General features: G+C 32.1%; 1 non-coding gene across 1 annotated transcript; it reads left to right on the top strand.

Annotated features, from left to right (window-relative positions):
* The first annotated feature begins 3,900 nt into the window (after positions 1-3,900).
* LOC139865200 (small nucleolar RNA R71) lies at positions 3,901-4,007 on the top strand. Its single transcript, XR_011764719.1, has one exon. It is a non-coding gene; the product is annotated as a small nucleolar RNA R71 (small nucleolar RNA).
* The last annotated feature ends 4,582 nt before the right edge of the window (positions 4,008-8,589 follow it).

Here is an 8,589-nt window from a genome sequence, read left to right as displayed (position 1 = left end):
CCAAATGTCAAATACTTCACATACTTGAATGACATTTTGTGGCATTTCATCACGTTGACTTATTTTTCCGGCCCTTTGACAAGCATCACAGGATTTGCAAAGAAGGTGTGCGTCTTTGAAAATTGTAAGCCAATAGAATCCAGCATCGTAAAATTTTCTTGTTGTGAGCTGAGGCCCATAATGCCCTCCTGTTGGTCCTGTGTGACAATGGTTTAAGATTTGACTAGCTTCATCTCCGAATACACATCGGCGTATTATTCCATCGGGATAACTTTTAAACAAATGTGGATCTTCCCAGAAATAGTGTTTTATATCACTAAAGAATTTCTTTCGTTTTTGGTACGATAATCCTTTTTCAAGGAATCTACATACTAAGTAGTTTGCATAGTCTGCAAACCATGGAATTTCATTATAATCTATCTTCAATAGATATTCATCAGGAAAGTTGTCTTTTATAGCCGATTCATTTAGAACTTCTAATTCGGTATTTTTAAGACGAGAAAGATTATCAGCGGCGAGATTTTCTGCTCTCTTTTTATCTCGGATTTCAATATCGAACTCTTGTAAGAGTAAGATCCAACGGATTAATCGTGGTTTGGCATCTTGTTTCGAAAATAGGTATCTAAGAGCAGAATGGTCGGTATAGACCACCGTTTTTGCTAGAACGAGATATGAACGAAATTTGTCAAAAGCAAAGACAATAGCAAGGAGTTTTTTTCAGTAGTTGTATAATTCGTTTGTGCTCCTTGTAACGTCTTACTAGCATAATAAATAGGTTGAAATCGTTTTTCAATCCTTTGTCCTAAAACGGCTTCCATTGCAAAATCACTTGCATCGCACATAAGTTCAAACGGTAGATTCCAATTTGGAGTTATCATGATCAGTGCATTAGTGAGTTTCTCTTTAAGAATATTAAAAGATTTGATGCATTCATCTGAAAAGATGAATGGAGCATCCTTTTCTAGGAGTTTATTCATAGGAGTGGCAATTTTAGAAAAATCTTTTATGAAACGTCGGTAAAAACCGGCATGCCCTAGAAAACTCCTAACTCCTCTAACATTGGTAGGATGTGGAAGTTTAGCAATTACCTCTACTTTAGCTCTATCCACTTCAATTCCTTCCTTTGAAATTTTATGACCAAGAACGATGCCTTCTTTAACCATGAAATGGCATTTCTCCCAATTAAGAACTAGATTTGATTGTTCGCATCTAATAAGCATTCGTTCAAGATTAACTAGACATGTTTCAAAAGTATCACCGAAGACTGAAAAGTCATCCATGAAAACTTCCATGCATTCTTCTATCATGTCACGAAAAATTGCCATCATGCACCTTTGAAAGGTTGCAGGGGCGTTGCAAAGTCCAAATGGCATGCGTTTGTAAGCAAAAGTACCATAAGGGCATGTGAATGTGGTTTTCTCTTGGTCCTCGGGTGCTATTGGAATTTGAAAATATCCGGAAAAACCATCAAGAAAACAATAGTAACTATTTCCGGCTAATCTTTCCAACATTTGATCAATAAAAGGTAAGGGAAAGTGATCTTTTCTGGTGGCGTCATTTAATTTTCTATAATCAATACAAACACGCCATCCTGTTACAGTCCTAGTAGGAATAAGCTCATTTTTCTCATTTGTGATGACAGTCATGCCACCCTTATTAGGTACGCATTGAACTGGGCTTACCCATGGACTATCAGAGATTGGATAAATTAAATATGCATCAAGCAGTTTAATAATTTCTTTCTTAACAACATCTTGCATATTAGGATTTAGTCTTCTTTGGCGTTGCACATATGTTTTATGACCTTCTTCCATAAGGATTTTATGTGTGCAATACGAAGGACTTATTCCTTTAATATCATGAATCTTCCATGCAATAGCTGGTTTATGAGCTTTTAGCACAGAAATGAGTTGAGATTTTTCATTTTCAGTAAGAGAAGACGATATTATTACAGGTAATTTAGACTCACCATGTAAATAAGCATATTCCAAATGGTTTGGATGTGGCTTTAACTCTAATGTCGGTGGTTCTTCTATCGATGATTTATATCGATATCTGTCTTCTTCTTTTAGCATTTGAATTGCTTCTATTGTTGGTTCATATCCATTAGCCATAAGTGTAGCTAACATTTCAGTTTCATCAATTAGTTCAGTACCTTCTCCTAAAGAACATTCTCCGGTTCCTTGTAATTCTAGAAATTCTTCTAACAATTCTGCAAGTGAATCTATAGTTTGAATATAATAACATGTATCATCTGCAGATTGTGGTTGTTGCATGGCTCTATCAACAGAAAAGGTAACACTCTCGTCCTCTATACTTAGGGTCAGTTTCTACCCGAACACGTCTATTATTGCTTTAGCCGTGTTTAAGAATGGTCTTCCTAATATGAGAGGAACTCGAGAATCTTCTTCCATGTCCAGAATAACAAAATCTACTAGAAATACTAAAGTACCAACTTTAACTAGCATGTTTTCCATTATCCCTCTAGGATATTTTACTGATCGATCGGCTACTTGTATGCTTATTCGTGTTGGTTTCAATTCTCCAAGGTCTATTTTAGTGTATATTGAATACGGCATTAGATTTATACTAGCACCTAAGTCTGCCAATGCTTCTATTGAACTAAGACTACCCAGAAAACATGGAATTGTGAAACTTCCTGGATCTGATAATTTTTCTGGTATCTTATTCTACAGCACTGCAGAACAATTAACATTCATTGTAACAGCCGAGAGTTCTTCCATTTTCTTTCTATTTGTGATTAGATCTTTCAGAAATTTAGCATATCTAGGCATTCCTGAAATCACATCAATGAAAGGAAGATTGACATTTATTTGTTTAAATATATACAAGAATTTGGATTGCTCGACTTCAAGTCTCTCTTTTCTCATTTTACTCGGGTAAGGAAGTGGTGGTTGGTATGGTTTAACATAAGGTTTAGCCTTAACTGTGTTATCTTCATTAACCTTTTCAACTACCGGTTCTTTTTCCTTATCTTGCTCAGACTGTGGTTCTTGTGGAGTAGGAATAGCTTCATTAGAAATTACAGGTATTTCAGGTGGTTTAAGTGTAATACCACTTCTTGTGGTAATGGCTTTAGCTGTTTCATTCCTGGGGTTAGCATTTGTATCACTAGGTAGACTTCCCAGTTTTCTTTCACATATCAACCTTGCTAGGTTGCTCACTTCTTGTTCCAAATTTTGAATAGAAGCTTGTTGATTTCTAAATGCTTGAGCATTTTGTTCATTGGTTTGTTTCAGAGATGTGAAAAACTGTGTTTGAGATTCAACTAGCTTCGACATCATATCTTCTAAATTTGGCTTTTTATCATCGGTTTGTGGTGGTTTATTTTGAAAATTAGGTCTTTGCTGATTGTAAGTATTGTTGGATACTTGTTGATTGCTAGGACCTTGTTGGTTGTTGTATGGAACATTTCGGTTATAATTCTGGTTTTGATTGTAGATTGGTCTTGGCGGTTGATAATTATTCTGATAATTATTTCCAGGCCTTTGGTTTATGTATGAAATATTCTCTCTTTGTTCCATTGTTAGTTCAATACTGAGACAATCTTCTGTCAAATGTGGTACTCCACACTGCTCACAACTAATTCGTATTGAGTGAATATCTTTAGTCATCTTTTCCATTCGTCTCTTGACAACATCTATCTTTGCGGAAATGGAATCAAAGTCATGACTAGAATCAGCTCTAGCTGCTTTAGATGATCTAACGATATCTTTTTCTTGGTGCCACTCATGTGAGTGGGAAGCAGTGTTATCAATAATTTTGTAAGCATCAGTTGCGGTTTTCTTCATAATGGAACCACCAGCTGCTATATCGATGTCTTTTCGTGTAGTGATGTCGCATCCTTGGTAGAATATTTGTACTATTTGACAGGTGTCTAAACCATGTTGCGGACATCCTCTTAATAACTTTCCAAATCTTGTCCACGCTTCATATAAAGTTTCATTTGGCTTTTGTGTGAACGTAACAATTTCTCCTTGAAGTCTCACGGCTTTAGATGCCGGAAAGAATTGTTTAAGAAAATTTTCAACTAAAACGTCCCATGTATCAATCGCCCCTTCAGGTAACGATTCTAACCAATCTTTGGCTTCTCCCTTTAAAGTCCAGGGAAATAACATAAGATATATCTGTTCATCCTCCACTTCTCGGATTTTAAATAGTGTACAGATCCTATTAAAAGTACGAAAATGTTCATTTGGATCTTCCTTTGGCGCACCACTAAATTGGCATTGATTAGTTACCATGTGTAGGATTTGTCCTTTGATTTCATAATCTGGCGCATTAATGTCAGGTTGAGTAATTGCGTGACCTTGACCAGTGCGTTTAGATCTCATTTGGTCTTCCATACTTAGAGGTTCCAGATTTTCCATAATTGAATTTGTTGAATCTGAATCACTAGAGGATTCTGATTTAATGGTTGGTTCCTCAACAATCTCTGTTTGAATGATTGGTGGTTTCGGAGGAAAGATTAATGGTTCAGGATATATGAATTGTCCCTGAATATTCTCCGGATTCTCAATTGTGAGGTCGGGTTCAAAAAATGGATTATCGAAAATTTGAATTGGAGTACTTGGTCGACTAGATGACGATTCTAAAGAAAAATCAACGGCGACAATATTTACTAGATGTCTTGATCGATTTACAGGTGGTGAACGTACAAAAGGTGGTGAACGTACAAAAGGTGGTGAACGTTTTGCTCGGTGCATTCACTGAATATCCTATTAGTTTTTAAAAAGAAAGAAAAATTATATAAGTTATCCAATTAATAGACTTTTCTGATTTTGCCCACGTTTCGAATAGCCAAAAGATGCAGCAGAGGGGCAGGATTCGTTTGGTCTCAATATAATTGAGTACTGTTTGGCTCCAATAACCCGGTCCACGTACAAATTCAACTATTACTACGAACCAGAAAATGGATGTCTATCAATTTAACCACTTAAAATAATTTTTCGTTGAAATATAAAGAAATTTTAGAGAAGAAATAGAAAATTCTGTGTCCTAAAAACTAGAATGTCGAGAATTAAGAAAGAAAAAGAGTGCGTTAAAAAACGTCGAAAAATAAAAAGTCGAAAAATAAAATAAGAAAGTAGCGCGTCGAAACGTAAAAAGGAACTAAAAACTAAGAATTAAAAGTTACGTCTAAAGGTATTAAAGCTTAAAGGAATTCTATATCCAAAACGGCAATAACTTAAAAAGGTACTAAAATATAAAAAATGGCGTCGCAAAATTCTAGAGCACCGAAATCTTAATCTAAAGAAAAAGCACTTAAGAGATTTTACGGCAAAGCCTAAAAATCTAAAAATAAAAATAACTATGGCAAAAACTATGTCTTAAAACTAAATACGAACGAAAAATACAAATATTACGCTAAAAATGAACAAAATATAAAAATATACTTAAAGTTGTAAAAAGTACAATTTTTATAAAAATATTATTTTTATATTATTTATTTTATAAAACTATTAATTTTATAATTTATTAAAACTAATTAAACTAAATAAAACAAATTAAATAAAAACTAAACTAAATAATTAAATAATCTAAACCCTAATTAGGGTTATAATTAATAATAATTAATAATTATACTCCGTAATGATTGTTGTACGAGAATCAATTAGGGCGTGTCAGAACCCCTAATGCGATCGCATGAAAATTTGCCTTCGGGCTCATGCGATCGCATGGGCTAGGGTTTTGGGCCACATCTGGGCTGCTACAGTACGGGCCTCGAGTGTTTATTATTATTTTTTATTTTTTTCTGTTTTATATTTATACAAAATATTTATATAAAACTTAAATTTTTACAAACTAAAATAAAAATAAAGAAACTTTATAAAACTTATATATTTAACAATCTCTTAAAAATATTTAAATTTTGTTTTTCTTTTTATATTTTTGTATTTTTAAAACGTATTTTTGCAAAAGCGTATTTTTATAAAAGTAAACTAAAAATTAATAAAAATCCTTTTTTTTATATATTTAGCGTTGCGCTTTCGGCATTTATGTGTCCCCGGCAGCGGCGCCAAATATACTTGATGTGTGCGAGGTGTACTAGGAAATAGTATTAATTTTTATTGCGAAATACTATTAAATACGATACAATTTTACACAAGATATTTATTTATTTATAGAATGGATATACCTAAACCTTGCTACAACACTTATAGGCAGTGTACCTAATCGTACAGTAGTGTAGTTTTTAGTAAGTCCGGTTCGTTCCACAGGGAAAATTAAACAAGCTTAACGCTATATTTTTAACTTATAATTGTAAAAATACAAAAATATATAAGTAGTATTATTATTATAAAAGGGGGTTTTTACCGTTTAATGACTGGTTTGTCGATTTTAAAACTTTAGTTGCAATTAAAACCGAATGTAAAATACTAAAAATAAATACAACTTAATTTAAAGCGTAAAGTAAATAACGATAATGAAATTGCGATAAATAAAAATGCGATAAATAAAAAGTATGACAATTAAAGAGTACGATAATTAAAAGTGCAATTAAACACAATGACAATAAATAAAAGTGCGATAATTAAAAGTGCAATTAAATATAAAATAAAGGAAATTAAATATGAAATAAAGGAATTATGCTTATTTAAACTTCCGTAATCATGATGTTTGACGTGTTGTTTTTAGTTTATTCCCATGGGTTAATTGTCCTTTATCCTAGATTATTCGATATGTCCATACGGATTTGTCCATAATAGTCCATCAGTCATAAATATAAAGTGCGAAAGTCTTCGTCAAATTATTCTTATTCCCGAAGTCAAATATTCCAACTAATTGGGGATTCAAATTGTAACAAGGTTTTAATACGTTGTTTAATGAATACACCAGGTTATCGACTGCGTGTAAACCAAGGTTTTACTACTTTGTTAACAATTATACCAATTACCCTTGAATGTAATCCACCCCTGTTTCAACAAGTCTATTAACTATTAATCCAGTTCCGTGTCCGGTAAAATGAACAATTATTGGTATTTATAGATATCCCGCCCACCGTACCCAGTCAAGCGTATGTGGTTATATATAAATACGTTAAATTATAAGTCTATATATTAATTTAACGAGGTATCGTTTAGTTAATATAAAACCCATTAATAGCCCATAGTCTAATTTCCACAATTGTCGTTCTTTTATCCAAACCCCAATTATGGTACAAAGCCCAATTACCCAATTTTAATATTCAGCCCAACATCATGATTACTTCGGCATTAAGTAAGCATAATAATAACTTAGCTACGAGACATTAATTTAAAAATAACATTAACCATAACTTACAGTGATTAAAAATAGCGTAGCATTACACGGACAGAATTTTGACTTACACCCTTACAACATTTGCTAACATACCCTTATTATTAGAAATTAAAATTAAAATTAAAAAATATATACGTTGATGAATGAGAAGAGAAAAAGATGATATATGATGAGCAAAAACCGCGAATTTATAGAAGTGTGGGCTGTCACCTACTGCCATGCGATCGCATGGCTTTTTACCTTCCAGGCCATGCGATCGCATGGCCACTTTTTCCAGCTCACAAGACTTTGTTTCTTTGTATGCCGACGGTTTTTATAAATAAATATAATATATAAATAATTATAATTATTATTTAAATATTATATTATATTTATGTGCATAGTTGACTTGTAATTTTTAGTCCGTTGCGTCGAGCGTTGAGAGTTGACTTTGGTCCCGGTTTCGGATTTTCGAACGTCCTTGCGTATATATATATATATATATATATATATATATATATATATATATATATATATATATATATATATATATATATATATATATATATATATATATATATATATCTTGTACTTTGCGTTTTGCGTCTTGTACTTTTGTAATTTGTAGAAGTTTCTCATCAATAATTTGAACCACTTCGATTGTATTTTGTACTTTTGAGCTTTTTGATCGCTTGCGTCTTCAATTCGTCCAATCTGTCTTTTGTCTTCACCTTTTATTATTTAAACGAATATTACTTGTAAATAGAACAATTGCAACTAAAAGCTTGTCTTTCTTGAGGGATAATGCTATGAAATATATGTTCGTTTTTAGCATTGTCAATATCACATTTGATATTTTGCGTCTTGTAGTCAAAATTAATAGCTTTTGCTGAACTTTAATGTCAGTCTTTGAAAATGCGCTGTTTTACCCTGTTTTACATAAGATAAACTACAATATATATATATATATATATATATATATATATATATATATATATATATATTATAAAACCTTTATTTATTAAAACAATTTAAATGAATAATTTTTATAAAATTTTGTTTCCTTTTACTTTAGGTAGTTTCGGTATGTTTACCTAGTCCGTCCCTCGACAAAATTTAAAATTTGTCGTTTTTAAAGCGATTGTTTTAAAAGTAAAGATTTTTGGGTTTTTTTAATTTTTTTTTGTATACTTTAGATCAATAAAATTAAAAATAATGATAACAAAATTTTTCGCCCCGCCCTCGGGTAAAGCAATTTCTATTCTATGATCTAGTCTTTAACTTACGACGAATTTTAGAAATCATTTTTTGAACTTAATGAAATAA

This window comes from Rutidosis leptorrhynchoides, chromosome 8 (genome assembly GCF_046630445.1).
Source record: "Rutidosis leptorrhynchoides isolate AG116_Rl617_1_P2 chromosome 8, CSIRO_AGI_Rlap_v1, whole genome shotgun sequence".
Taxonomy (NCBI): Eukaryota; Viridiplantae; Streptophyta; class Magnoliopsida; order Asterales; family Asteraceae; genus Rutidosis; species Rutidosis leptorrhynchoides.
The sequence above is the reverse complement of the archived record's forward strand: the minus strand, read 5'-3'. Positions and strand labels throughout refer to the sequence as shown.